The sequence below is a fragment of the Bactrocera latifrons genome, unplaced genomic scaffold (genome assembly GCF_001853355.1).
Source record: "Bactrocera latifrons isolate USDA-ARS-PBARC rearing strain unplaced genomic scaffold, ASM185335v1 scaffold_133, whole genome shotgun sequence".
NCBI lineage: Eukaryota > Metazoa > Arthropoda > Insecta > Diptera > Tephritidae > Bactrocera > Bactrocera latifrons.
This window is the reverse complement of record NW_017534775.1, coordinates 240,626-256,082: the sequence shown is the minus strand read 5'-3', so window position 1 is coordinate 256,082 and position 15,457 is coordinate 240,626. Positions and strand designations below refer to the sequence as shown.

The 15,457-nt window shown below is 35.6% G+C and overlaps 1 protein-coding gene across 1 annotated transcript in view; it reads right to left on the bottom strand.

The window, feature by feature from the left end:
- Positions 1-14,881, bottom strand: part of LOC108965086 (synaptic vesicle glycoprotein 2B) — a 36,639-nt gene extending 21,758 nt beyond the window's left edge. The window contains exon 1 of the mRNA XM_018927273.1: positions 14,541-14,881. The gene's annotated coding sequence lies outside the window, so the exon portion shown is untranslated. The remainder of the gene's footprint in view (positions 1-14,540) is intronic.
- Between the last annotated feature and the right edge of the window lie 576 nt (positions 14,882-15,457).

Genomic DNA, 15,457 nt, shown 5'->3' with positions numbered 1-15,457 from the left:
ACTCGTCACCCTGATCACTTTGGTATATATAACCCTATATCTGACTCTTTTAGTTTTAGGACTTACAAACAACCGTTATGTGAACAATACTATAAAACTAGTTGGGGACAACTAGTCTTTAGCAACTTTGTTGCGAGAGTATAAAAAGCTCTTCCGTACTCACAACAGTCGCGTTTGTGTAACCGGAACGGATCCGGATTTTTTTCCGTGCACCCGACAGCATTCTTCCAAATTCTTCTTCTTCAGGAACATTTTCTGTTGCTGCAACAATAACAACGACAACAACAAGAGGTAAGCTCTTTTTTATGCTATAAGAAATACAGCTGTGTAGGGTATTATAGCTTCTGTGTAGCCGAAGTTAAAGTTTTTACTTGTTTTGGAATATACACAAACGTCGACTATTTAAGTTAATCAGAATTAGTTAAGCAAATATTTAACATACATATTCAAATGTATGTATTATATACTATATGTAGCTTAGACGAGTGCATATCATTTGCAGATAATACCGATTAAGTCTGTAGATATTAGCTACCTACGTAATTTAGCATTATAAATTTTATTGCAAAATCAAAACACACACACACCTACATTGATACAGTTGTTTCAAGGATATTATGGCTACTCAACGGTAATGTGTAGTACATTTGAATATTGTGTTTAATATTATTGCCCGCTGCTACCTTTTCTATTCAGTACACATATGTAAATATACACATATATGTGTGTGTGTACTTTTAGAACATATTTGCAGTGGCTTTGATATCTGCTAGTGATTTAGGGCGCCCTGTTGTGCTTTCTACTTTCCACGTTTCTTGGCTGTTGTTGTTGCTTGAAGCTGCCCGCGCGCCGTGGGAAATAAGACGGACTAGCCGCTGGCGTCCAGCATTCCACGCTACTTTTAGCTAAAGTTTTTAGCGATTTAGCCATTATCATTCGTATATTTAGTTGCACATTTAAATAGAAATGTTTACAATAGCCTCACGCGGTGAATAATTACTCGCAGATATCTCAAGAATTTTATGGTTATTGTTGTTTAGCAGAAAAATATTGCCTTTCAAGCAAAAACTTGCGCACGCATAATTAAAAAAGCACTTTTCCTTGTGCGAAACAGAAAAGTAAAAAAAAAGAGTTAAGTGGAATTTTCGCAATTAAAATTGTTTTCCAAAAAATTGCATTTTCGCGCTTTAAACGCACTCATGGACACTAAAAGTGGCTTTTAATCATTTTAATTTGGTAAGGCTTGCTGCTGGGGGAAAGAAAACTGCGCATTTGTGAATTAAATGGGCTTTCAATAAATTACTCGCTGCGGCCGATCGTCGATTATGATGGACGATATACCGGAAACGGTGTTTTTGGGAATTTATGCAAATTATTTATTTTAATTACGCTGTACATTTGTGTGTGTGTGCGTGCATGTAGGTTGGCAAGGTAAGCTACATACATACAGAAGGTTTAAGCGCATTTAAATATTTTCAATTTATTGCCAGCTAAAAATAGAAAAGACTTGTTTGCCCTTGTTTACCCAAATGTATACAGAAGCAGAAAGGAAATAAGGAAATCAATAATACTGTCTTGGAGGCTACTGCCAAAGTGTGTCCAAATATATTGATTGTGTTTGTGACATTTTTGGCAGAAATGTGGGCTTTTTATGTTTAGTTCCTGAATATTTGTATGCCCTGAACTGGGTGTCAATGTAGTCGAAAAAGTTTTTTCGTATTTTGTCAATAGGTGACATGCAGTCGTATATCTCCAATGCTACCAATCACATTGTGTAGCATATAGTGGGGGAAAGCTGAGATGTTAAGCTTCATTTAACCAAAAAAATAATTAAATTTGAGAAAATTGAAAAATGGTTACAGCTTTCCAAAAGTGAATAGAAACAACGCAAGCCACCAATGAAAATTGTGAAGTTTACGGAGACGATGCTATATCAGTTCGTGTAGGACAACAATGGTTCGCTCGCTTCGTTCTGGAAATTTTGAAACTTCGATTTACACTGATGAAAGTTTTACACTGATTGAATAATGTCTCTAGCGGAAAAATGGCAAAAAGTGGTCGACCAAAATGGTACATATTTGTTTATTTATTCATTATTATAATTATAAAAAAAATATGCTGAAATTTGATTAGAAATACGAAAAGACTTTTTCGACTATCTTTGGTATTTTTTGGCTAGAAATAGACATTATTCTAGCCAAAAAATACCAAAGATTTGCATCATTCACTAAAACACTGAAATTGACGCACCTTTTCTTAAACTTTTCGCGGGAGGTGTATCCTTCATTTTCAATTATTGACATAACCCATTTCCGCTTTATTTTTAAATAGCAACAATGTTTTGCATTTCTTCATTTTTAAAGCTTACTCGCGTGCAAAGACAAATATTTATGCATAGTTCTAGGCATGATGTACGCAGCTGCATATGTGTTGGTTTGTATACTAGCGCTTGGGGAAGAATAAGCGGTGTCAGAATGTCAGAAGCAAAGTTATTAAGTCATCTTTAGATTAACTCATTGTCAACGCATACACACATACAAATGAAATGCAACGCAATGAAATGAAACGAAATTTCTTTTATTACAAAAGTTACCTTGCTGGCAGTAAATAATGACAACAAACACCGAAACGTTTATAAATATGTAGGAGTGTGTAAACATAGTACATATATATGTGTGTACATTAAAGTGTGTTGATTTACAGGGAGCCAAAAAACGGACAATCGCGATTGCGAGAAATGTGCTATGGATCATTCTGAACAACTTTGCCTAAGAGACCACTGGTCTGGAACCGGTTTCGAGCCGTTTTAGGTCTCATAAACATATGTTCGTTAGTTTTTGAAATATACGAATCAAATTTGATACGTAGGTACATTTTGATATTCTATTGATCATTTGTCGGAATGGTCAGATCGAATCACTTTATCACATACATATATCTCATACAACCGATTATTTAGGTTTTTTAGACTTCGGCTGGCTGTTTTTGCGTCAGAAAACATCCTTGAGTTAATTTCGATTACTTAGACCCGACTGCCGTGGGAAACTTCGCCTTAAAAATCGCTGGCTCCAAACGCATGTTAGACCCATATTCCCTGGGTAAAGGTGTTGTACCGTAGATCATTTCGCTCATACGCGATTTTATAGAAAGAAATAGTTCGGGACTAATATACATATTTATGTTTATGCACTATTATTATTAGTAGCGCAAAGCTTTTTCTTTCTTTAATTGATATGTACTTGATCCGCGTCGCGGATTTTGTGGTATAACAACATAATATAAACAATTTACGATTATAGTAATTTTGCCACATATGTACACATGTATGTATATACAAACACTTATAGAAACCTATTAGAGTAAAGAGAAACGAAACGAAAGTGGTGCGGTGAAATGTGGCTTAGGAAAAGATTATACACACCAACAAGTATCTATGAAAATACTTCAGTATTTATTGGGTAGTCGAAAAACTCTTTTCATATTTCTAGTCAAATTCTAAAATCTCATCTTTCCAACATTATATGGTATGACACAATGTGATTGGTAGCACTGGAGATAGTCGTACATTTCCAACGACATCTATTGACAAAATACGAAAATACTTTTTGACTACCCATATGTACATATGTACATATATAATAAAAGTGAATAGTGGTTGGTTTATTTTATTTGTAAATTTCATTTGTTATTCAGTCAATATTTAAACAACTCTTTATATCTAAATTATAAATAATGATTTCATAATTTTCCAAATTAGCACAAATATGATTTTTTCCCACTTTGTGACTTTGACGCAACCAGAGATCAGAGATACGAATAAGCGGTAGTATTTAGATATCACGAGAAGTAAAACGTGTAGCAACGGTGGCAAAATTACACACCATAAACCGATTTAAAACGTGAATGACAGCAAAAAAATAATCAAAATATCAAGTGAGTTTTAAGAAATTGCAGAAAACAGCGCAGATACATCATATAAAATAAAATAGTACAAGAAGTAAACGTTCTTTCAAACAAAGTGCAATAAAAACAAATTTTAGTACCAAAATTTAAATAACTACGCAGCATATATGATAAAGTTTAAAATCAACGTTGACGTCTTTCGTCTTAAGTACAGCAATAGTCATAAAAAAAATTAACTAAACGCCAGCAGCAGCGACCACTCATTGGCATCAAGTCTTGATTAATGTAGTTTTTGCATTATTAAGAGTGACAATTTGCTTTTCTGCCTTCATTTTGATAAACTTCCGAATAACAACGTACAGAGGTGGGCGAATTTGTGGACGTGCGTGTGTGGAAAAAAAAACATTGTTTTATACAATAAAATAAGTAAATATAAATAAAATATAATATTATGCACACATGCATGCACAAGCATACAGACGCGCTTTTGTATGTATGCACGCACAAACATTGCCGACGCAGATGGACCCGCGCTGACGTCATTCAGCCGCCACATTGTTTGAGATAAAGCCTCTTTAACTAATTTTTATTGTTATCATTTGCGTGTGTTTTTGTTGCTGCACTTGCACTCCCGTCAGTACGTTTCTGTTTCTACGTTTCCCTCGAGTATGCAGTTAATTCTGGGGTGGATATTTGTTTACATAAAATTATTTGTGCGGAAGAAGAAGCACAATTTTAATTTTTTAGCTTGAAAACGTGAATAACTTGCTAGCAGGCTATGCAAATGGGAGGTTAAGCTAATAAGCTGCTATGCGGTGTTGGTGTTGATCACGTGAATAAACGAAGACGATCGTCTAAAGCTAATATGGTAGTCGAAAAAGTATTTTCGTATTTTGTCAATAGATGTATGTATATCTCCAGTGCTACCAATCGCAGTGTGTCATACCATTAGTGTTGGAAAGGTGAGATTTTAAGCTTCATTTAACCAAACAAAAAATTAAATTCGAGGAAGTTGAAAAAAAGTTACAGCTGTTCAAAAATGAGTGAAAATATTGAAAAAATTTGCTATGTTTTGAAATTTTTGTATAAAAAAGGGAATAATTCCACGCAAGCCACCAATAAAATTTGTGAAGTTTACGGATACGATGCTGTAACAGTTCGTGTAGTACAACATGGTTCTTTCGCCTCCTTTCTGGAAATTTCGATTTACACCGATGAAAGTTTTACACTGATGGAATAATGTCTCTAGCGGAAAAATGGCAAAAAGTGGTCGACCAAAATGGTACATATTTGTTTTTTTATTTATTATTAAAAATATAAAAAAGAGTTGAAGTTAGAAATACGAAAAGACATTTCCGACTACCCAATATTTTATTATGGTATTATATTCTCTTTCTCTCTCTCTCTACTACGCTCACATCATGTAAGATATAACCAACGAATAGAACCGAGTGGGTTATTTATTATAGATTTTTTAAGAAGACTCTGTGTCACCAAGTTCCCAATTCATATCTCTCATTCACATGCTGGATGGACATTTATTTTTAGCGCACACATCATGCGCCGCTGTCCGCCGGAACAACGGGGTGATTGGTGGCACACGGAGCGGCAATATGAGTAAAAAACAAATACATTATAATATAAGCTGAAGGAAATAAATAAGAAAATCAATAGAGAGAGATACTTCAATTTATTTGTTATGGCGAAATTCGCTAATTTCGATTTGTTGATTTTTTTTTGTTAATCATTCCATTTGACTTATGCTGTCGATCATTTATACATACATACATACATACATATACATATGTATGTACATTATGACTCACGCTTGTTTATGCGCACATTTCAATTAATCAATTGATTAAAATTTCTTTATTTACAGTTGCAATTAGGAGCAATTGAGTCATGGATACGCGTTACCTCAGAAATCCGCTTTTTGAGAGTTTTACCGTGGCTTGCTTTGTGGAAGCAACGCAGTGGTATTAATCATTCTTAATTTTTGAGAAACAACAAGTTAATAGAATGGAAAATATGTTTGGCCGAAGAACTCAATAACCGACATTGAAAGTATTAAAAGTACTATTTCTTGCTAATGTGAGTCGTTGTAAAATATTCCAAATGCTTATACGTTTCCTGTGACGTCAAACCAGCAAAGGCTGCTGACAAACCCCAGACTGATTTAAACGTAAAGAAGGCAACTTGAACTGCTAAAAAAAGACTCCTTACACGAACTTTGATCGGTCAGTTTGTAAGGCAGCTATATGCTATAGTGATCCGATCTGAACAATTTCTTCAGTGTTGGCATCAATGGCACAACCAATAAACCAAGCCGAATTGTTATTGTCATAGTGAAAATGTCTCTTGAAATGAGAAATTTTTCCATACAAGGACTTGATTCCGATTGCACAGTTTGTATAGCAACTGTATGCATGTATAGACTGACCGACAGACGGGCACAACTAAATCGATTTAGCTCTTCAAGCATTTAGCAAAAAAAAATAATTTTTCATCAGGACAATGCACCGTGTTACAAGAGCATTTTTACAATGGCTAAATTCCATGAATGAAAGTTCGAATTGTTGGAGCATCCACCGGATTCACCATAGTTGGCCCCTAGCGACTTCCATTTGTCTCCAGAACTCAAAAAATGTATGCGTGGCAAGCGTTTTTAATAAAATGAAGAGATCATAACGGCTGTTGAAGCGTAGTTTGCAGACTTTTCGGATTCTCACTTCAGATTATACTGAATAATAAAATGTATTTTGAATCATAAAATTGTGTTTTTCTTATCAGACGACAAAACTTATTGAACAAACTGGTCTATACTATATGGCATTCCGACGTTTCCTTTTGTGTGTTAAAAGCAGGGTGACAAACTTAGTATTAACTTAAAATACCCTGTATTAGCGATGAGCCTAATTTGCAGTGTGTATAAATCGGAGGAAAAGAATCCAGAATTTCAATATTTTGGTGTAAGTTAAGTGTTACGAATTAAATATAATTGATTAAATATACTTTCCTTTTTCAAAATTTTCAAGAAGATTAGATATTTTAGAAATGTATTTTTGCAAAAGCACTAAAAGCACGGAAAAGTTTGAAAACCTCCAAAAAAACAGGCCTTTTTTCATTTTCCAAAATCACTACAAACTAGCGTGTTTTTTATGCTTTCAACACAAAAAATATGAAAACATTATATATGTATATACACATACTTATGTATATATACATATATATATTCCTACTGTTTTGGCGGCTGTTTGACGATTTAAAAATATTCTCATGTGCGCACCGAGTTTAGAAAAGAACATAACAAATTCTTTCGCAAAAAAAAAGCATAAAAAGCAACCACAAAAAAGTATAAAATAAAACACAGTTTTGAAAAAAAAACAGGAGCAAAACAAAATTGGAAATCGTACAATAAATAACGCAGACGCGGCATTAATATTCGGCGTGCCACATGACCGCGTGTCGTCTGACTTACGATCAGCTGTACGCCGAACGTGCTTAGGCTTGCGCGCTACTTCTCACTCTAATGCTCTATCTATCCTACTCTTTTGTCTGGCATTCGCTGGCACTTTTCCGAATTGCAACGACTGAGCACAGCCAAGTACAGGGAAATATGACATTTTGGCGCATTTGGCCTTGTCTATTGTCGGCAATGTTCAATGTGCCTTTAATGAGAGATCGAAGTGCTTGTATATACACTGTATATATGAATGTACATATAATTTTGTAATTTCATTATTTTTTACTTTCTTCCGTTTCTCCGTGTTTTCAGCGATTATTATTTTCGCCAAAAAAACCGAACGCAGTGTGTACGAAAGTACGCAAAATTTTTCGAGCAAAATATTCGTTCATGGCAACAAAATAGATACATAGTATATACATATGTACGTATATATATTATTGAAATCGGTACACAGTTTATACAAAAGCTCTTTTTGGGAAAATTGGAAATCGCATTTTATGAAAATAATGCCGCCCAAGTGGCTGTTATTGGCATATGTACACACTCCTACATACATACACAAATAAATTGCGAGTACATACATATGTACATATGTTCGTGAGTCCAGTAAATTGTCGCCTGAAGTCCCACAAGCGTCTGGGCGTTTTGGTCCAACAACTCTGTGTGGCTTAACTAAAAATAACTTTTAGCCGAGTGAATATAAAAAAAATAATGATATGAAATCGGTCGAAAAAAGAAGAAAACCTTGTTGACGTCAAAGAATAATCGTGATATTAAATAAATGAACCAAAATAAAAAATGAGTAAGTTGATTGTGGCCAGTTGAAAACATGATGGGTCCGACGGTAGAAGAGAGTACCAAATAAACATACTCACACAAGCATATACTCTATATGTGGTGGCAATAAAATGGCTTTTAAAGACTATAGATTCGAAGGAATTACTAAATGATATTAAAAAGTAATTAAAAATTATATTTAATTGAGGTATTGAAATGTTTAAAAATCTGCGCACTGCTGTGTTTGCTCTGTTTTGGTAGCGCGCTCCTGGGCCAAGCGCAATGGGATGCATGATGAGCTGCAATGTTTATGGGCAAGAGTAAGCAGTTAAAAAAATAAATTCAGAGGAATGAAAAATTGGACATAGGGAGATTTTTGTCTTATTGCTTTCTTCTTCCTAATGGGTCACCTCTCATTAAATCTGGAAAATTCTCTAATACAGAACGAGCATTATGGACCAGCCACCGTATTTGAGGGATTTGGCTGCCAGTGGCCTTTTTCAATTTCCGGAAACTGAGAAATCCGCTTCGGGCAACGCGCCATGAGTAAATTGACCCAATATGCTATATATTAGTTTGTCAAAAAAGTCTTGCGGTATTTATTTTTTTTAATTATTTTTTTTTATTTATTTTTTTTTTTTTATTTTTTTTTTGTTATTTATTTTTTTTATTTATTTTTTTTTATTTTATAACGGTTTGATGACTCATGCCCAGCTCTTGACCGATGCTACGGCTGCTACTATGCTGGTCTCTTTCGACCAATTCAGCGATTTTATCGCAATTTTCGACCTCAGGCCTTCCGGAGCGTGGCGCATCTTCGACCACCTCTACACCAGAACGAAAACGTTGAAACCATCATTGTGCGGTGGAAATGGAAATTGTATCGGTGCAGGTGCATTTTTTATAGCATGAAAGTGTACACAAAATTCCTATTCTCACTTCGATCGGTCAGTTGAAATGGTAGCTGTATGCTATAGTGGTTCGATCTGAACAATAGTTTCGGAGATTGTAGCGATACTTCGTGTAATAATCTATATGATCTATGAATACCGTGAAGATATCTTATTAAATACAAAAAAGTTAGTGGTCCGTTCTGAAAATTTCTTTGGATATTTTGGAGAATTAATAAGTAATTCGGTAATAATCTTTGTCTCTTCAAATAAACAAGGACATACAAGGACTTGATTCCGATTGTTCAGTTTTGTCAATCAAGCAGCTTCTTGGTGAGGAAAGGACCTGTGTCGATATCTCAAAACGTTGCGTATATGTATACCGACTGACAGACAAAAATGGCTAAATCGATTTGGCTTGTTACGTTGGTCATTTATACATATATAGACTTTATAAGGTCTCTAACTCTTCCTGTTTTGGTGTTAAAATATCGTGGTAAACTTAATATACCCTAACGTCAAACAAACCTACCTTCCGCGCCGTCCACAAACAGCTGTTAAGCACCGTTTAATTGTATGAGTATTACGTTTACATAATTAAATGATTTTCTCAAAGTATTTTTGTGGCTCAGGCTATAACGATTTTTTATGAATTGTACACTAATCTAACCCCACTTTTTCTCTCTTTAAGATTTTTAAATGGACGTGCAACTCGGAAATGCTAGCAATATAAACTTGGAAAATGCCCATCAAGCAATGCTCAGTTCTTCAATCACTCTATTACTTTTATAAATATTCGAACATACTGAGCACATATCAATATCATTCTATTTGAATAAGTATTCTCTGTCTGGCAGTCAACATTTTTTTTTTTTTTTGCATTCATATACCCATATTTTTTGCAATAGTCGGGAAACTTTAGTCCCAAAATTGCTTCTTGCAGACCACGCAAAGTCGCGCCATTGGCCACTGACGACCGCGCATACATTTTGGGAAAGTTGTGACGCACAAGCCGCAAATAACACCGCGACCGCGGAGACCGGCAGTTTTTTTTAGTGACTTGTATTTTTTTTGTGTGCTTCTAGGTGCTAAAGGCGAAAATATTAAATAAATTCTCTACTTGTTTTTCTTTGTGTCCCCCCTCTCTTCGTTACCGATCAAATAGGCACTCGCCGGCAGTCATCATGCACCCCTGCGCTGCCACTCAGGCCGACATTAATGGGTGAAAGATTTGTTTATATAATATTTGAAAATGAATTATGGCCGTAATATACTAGGGGCAAATAGCTACAAACATTGTGAGTATACATACATACATATGTATATACCCGCTTGGATCTATTCATATTGGCCTGTCTGTTAAACGCGATGACATGAGCGCAAACAAGAGCAACATAGCTAATCATATATCAGTTCAAAATTTCCGAAATTTCCTACACTTGCTAACGCTTGCTGCGAATTGTGCACAATTCACAAGTTTGTGGGCTGCTGTTGAAACTTTTGATAACTTGTGCCCAAAACTAGTATGTTTTTGTTTACCTGTACGTATTATCAGATAATCAAGCTAAAAGTACGGCCAGATTAAATACTTAAGCACATTCAAATTACTACGCCGCAAGTAATTATTAAATAAATAAATAAATAAACAAGGGCTTTTGCTGTTGTACGAAAGTGGCAAAATGCGTTCAAAAAGCAAGTACCTATGGCCTGGCAGCGACACTCAAGGTGCCTGTCTGCGTTCAAAAGAAGTTGGATGTGTGTGTGTTTATATGATTGTTTTCTTGTGTATGTGACATGCCTGAGCGCTGAGACAAGAACAAAACACATTCAGCAGATAAGCTACAATTACACTTAAAATTTTACAACAAAATGGCAGTCACACGAAGTACATATGTATGTATGTACACGCACGGAAAACGGAAGTAAGTGTGGTGAACATTTTTAATACAGTGCACCCTGTGTTGTGTTGGTATGCGCGGGCTTGCCTTTAAACGGTGTTTGTTTTTACAAAACATTATTGCAATAATGCATAACATCGAAGACAACGCTGCAATCTCCGTAGAAATTGTTCAGATCGGATCACTATAGCATATAGCTGCCATACAAATTGGTCGTTTACAATCAAGATAAAGGACTTTTTATACTCCTTTATACTATGAGAGATGCATCTGTGCACGGTCTTGTGTTTTTTGTTTTATTCTGTAACGTGTAAATTAGCAACAAGCCAATCATCATTAACATAGCAGAAGACCTCTTAGTTGGCACATTTATAGACACGAATATTTGTAAACAAACGCAACTAATTGATTTTTACTCGCGGCGAAAACAAATGTAAATGGGCAATAAAAATCGAAAGTAAACAATGCGAACGCTTAGCAAATTCAAGCGAAGAACTAGCTCAAGAGCTGTGATAAAATTGCACGCGCGAAAATAGCGAAAATAGCAAAAAGTGTAAAAGTGTTGTGGAGATACAAAAGTAAATAAAACCCATAAAATAGAGAAATTAAAGCAACTCTGTGAACTCGTATGTGTGTGTGTTTACGCGAATTACAGCACTTGCTCGGTGTTCGCGGTAAATTGGTCAGCGGCACTTCGATTGCCAGTTGACCGGCGTTCGAGTCTACGGTGGAGACTATCAGACTTATGATTCTGATTGTTACTGCGTGTACAGCGGCGTTTAAGACTGTTTGGGTACGTTTAAATTAATTTCAATTGATACACTTCGTAAGACAGCAGACACAATATAAATATATGAAATGAAAAACAACAACAACAGCAACAACGCAGCGGTCACGGTTTTATTGATAGGCACATAGACGCCACAGCGAACCGCTTCGAACTCGTTTCGGCCGATTCGCGACCAGTTTAATCCCAGACAATGATTTTCCATTTAAATATTTATAGCATACACGCAAAAATAACGAGATTTACAACGCGGTAACTCCTCTATTATTCAAAATTGTATTTGGAAAACAGCAAATTTTGTGCGAAGAAGTGCAAGAACAGCCTACGCACAGCCGTAGCTATTTCATCATGGTCTTATGTATAAATACAAGTGTGCATCAGCGTCATCAACAACACCTGCTACAGCAATTCAGTCAACGACGTCATCAGCAATTTCATTACCACACAAATTTGAAAAATGTTCTGTTTTATTGTATTTCTATTTCTTATGTATTTCTTCTTATATATGTATAATTTATGCTTATATATTTTTTCTCCAAATTGCACCTAGTTTCTTCACTTTTTGGTACATACCCTGATTTCTGATTTCTGGCAGCTCTCCGGCGTTTGCTGATGCAGTAGCGCCCAGCAAATAACCCTATATATTGTGGCGTATTGGCTTATATTGGGGAAACGATTTTTTCGGTACCATTTCTTTGTGGAACTGTACGAAAAGTCGCAAAAAACACACGCACGCACAATGATCTGCACGAATTTCGTATTGAAAACGTTCCACATTCGATAAACTCACGTAATGTACGCATGTGTATGTATATATGTGTGTTTGTGATATTTTGTTTTGTTGGCATTTCATTCTACATTGTATGTATAATATGGAAAATTGTACGTTACCTTTGTTCCACAAAATATTTTGGCAATTTTGAATGTGTTCCAAAATTGTGAACGAGTACTGTACACGCGTAATACATTTCATTTGGCAACAATGTAATTTTTGCCTTAAACCATTAATAAAATATTTAATTGTATTGCGAGGCTGAGCTGAGAAAGGCCAAAATATTCGAAACAGTACTGTAAAAGGAGGACGTTGAAATCTTAATAGACTTGATACACGATGAGTTAGGCCGGGTTGTGCGTAGGAAAAATGTTTTCCTCGAAACTGCTTTTTTCGATTCAACTGAACAGATTCCTTTGAAATTTGATAAAAATCTTTGTTATACTCCCTATTTCGCCTACCTGGGATTTTGGAGAATTTTAGCTTTAAGTATTTTTAAAAATTTGGAAAAGATCAAAATAGAGAGTACAAGGCATCTGAGGTTTTCACACTAGGCCAACCGTTTTCGGGTGTCGCGCCATTTTTTTAATTTTTTTCCTTGGCAAAGCTCAATCCGATAGCGAATTCTTTACCAAGGAAGATGTTTTCAAATTCTTTTTTTTTTAATCACTACAAGCGTTGGAATCATTTCAAGCAAGAAACACGATTATTTAAAATCCTCACCCCACGGTGTCTTGCTTAAATGTCAATAAAAATCTATAATATAAAAATGCAGAGTAACAATGTTTTCAATTTTTTTATCTTAGTCTAAAATGTAGGCGTCTAGACCAGAATACCCCCATGAAAACAGATTTTCAGCATCGGGAAAAAAAACTTATAGGATCTGCTTTTTTTTTAATATTGAAAAAAGATATCAGAATAAGGAGAATGATCGCCGAAAGATACGCGCTTCGTTCGATCGCGGAAGGAACAAATTTTAGGCAAGAAACTTTCACAAAAACAACTCTAGGGCATTAAGAAAGCTTTATAGAGAGCAAGATGCGCTCTTTTATGGCGTAATAAAATTTTCTCATTTTAAATAATTTTCTATACATTTTCTTTTACAAGATTTATCAATTTGTAATTATCGTTGCAAAATAAGAGGCACACAGGCAAAGTCACATGTGCCGCCCGTTTGACGGATGGACGCGTATCACTTAGTTTGTTTACTATTTTCGCGAGTATAAACACGCGCACATACAGAAGCAGGAAAAATAGAAGAATATATTTATATGTACATATACATATATGCATGTTTGCATGTATGTTTATTTGATAATTTATTATATGTGATTAAAAACTAAATAAATGTCACCCACACACATGCACATCAAGTAGAAGCGTACATCCACACATGCAGCTAATGAGACGCGCTACAACGCAGTTGTAGTTAGAAATGAAATTTAATATAATTTATTTATCGTCGACAGAAGGAAAATATTTACATTTCAGCGTTCACTTCAGCGAAATGTGATAAAGCAAAGCTGTACGAGAGCGTGAGAGTAACAGGTTGTTGACGCACCGCTGGCGGTTGACGGCTGACAGTTGCTCAGGCAAAGTACAACGCGCCAGCGTGTCGGTGTAACATGGCGTATGAGTAACAAAAGCGCTTCGTGATAGTCAAAGTGGAGAGTTTTCGTATTCATACGTACGTATTTTTCCCCGTTTTTTTGGTAAGTATTCATTCTACATATATTTGTATGTATGCGCGTGCTTGTCAGTCAAACTGTCTGCGCTGGCAACATTGGCATATCCTTCACTTTCAAGCAATATCTACAAAAGTGGCGCCAGATAAAAAGTGACTCAGTACACATACGATTATACGCCAGCTATGTTATTAAAGCAAACAATTTTAGATTGCATTAAAACGGCTTGCATGCAGCAAAAAAACATTTTTTTATGAAAACTTAAATATTTTCGATTTGTGTTTTTATATCTTGTCATAAAAATATTTGTGTGCCTCATTAGGGCCACCCTCCCAGCACATTCGCTTATGTTCACCTACCTTTTGGATAGTTTAGTTTGACAATCCACAGCGTGTAGTCACCGCTAGCGAGCAGGTAGCAATAGCTTCGCTTTTGTTGTGCTTGTGATACGCAAGTGGCGTTTATGCAGCCGTTGACGGTGTCGTCGTCGGTGGCGTTGTCGTTGCGATGTGCTGCGTTAACTTGCAGTCGGCAGTTATGCGTCTCATAAATGCCACTGTCCAGTGTTTCCATTCAAAAGAGTATATTGACAGCGTGGCTCGTTAATTGCCGACGTTGCGCGTCCGTTTGTTGAAGCTTATGCTGATGATGTGGCGTGGTTGAGGAAAACTTGACTTGGCGACAGTAGCGACGTGTCTCCAACTGATCGCGTATTTGCTTATGACGTGTAAACTTGCGTGAAGCAACAATAACAATAAAAAATATAACTAGCTGTCGCTTACGTGCGTAATATCTGAAGTCCAAACGATTGCATGCGCGCTGGACCGAACGACGTCAAAGCGTTTTATGCTGCTGATTGAGTTCGCGTTCTTTTCTTTAGCAATTTAAGTCTGTTGATTGTAATCTCAACAAAAAAATTGTGCTCCTCTTTTACTTTTATTGTGTTGCATTAACTATTGTATTTGCTTGATTGTGACATTTATTGCTTGTGTGATTTTATTATGTGTTGCTTCGCTGTTGTTGTCTATTTTGTGGCTTCTAACTTATCTGTTTTTGGCGTACTTCCGTTAAGTTGGAAATTAATCAAGCGAATTCATATACATTTATGTATGTACGTATGTATTTGTTGCTATCAGGGACATATCCATGTAAGTCGACGGATTTATTACGTAATGTAGCTTAGATGAAATATCTTTTGTTGCTTGCACTTAGTTTTTAGTTTTCTTAAAACTTTTATTTGAATTTATTATTCTTATTATTATTATATTTTTTAATT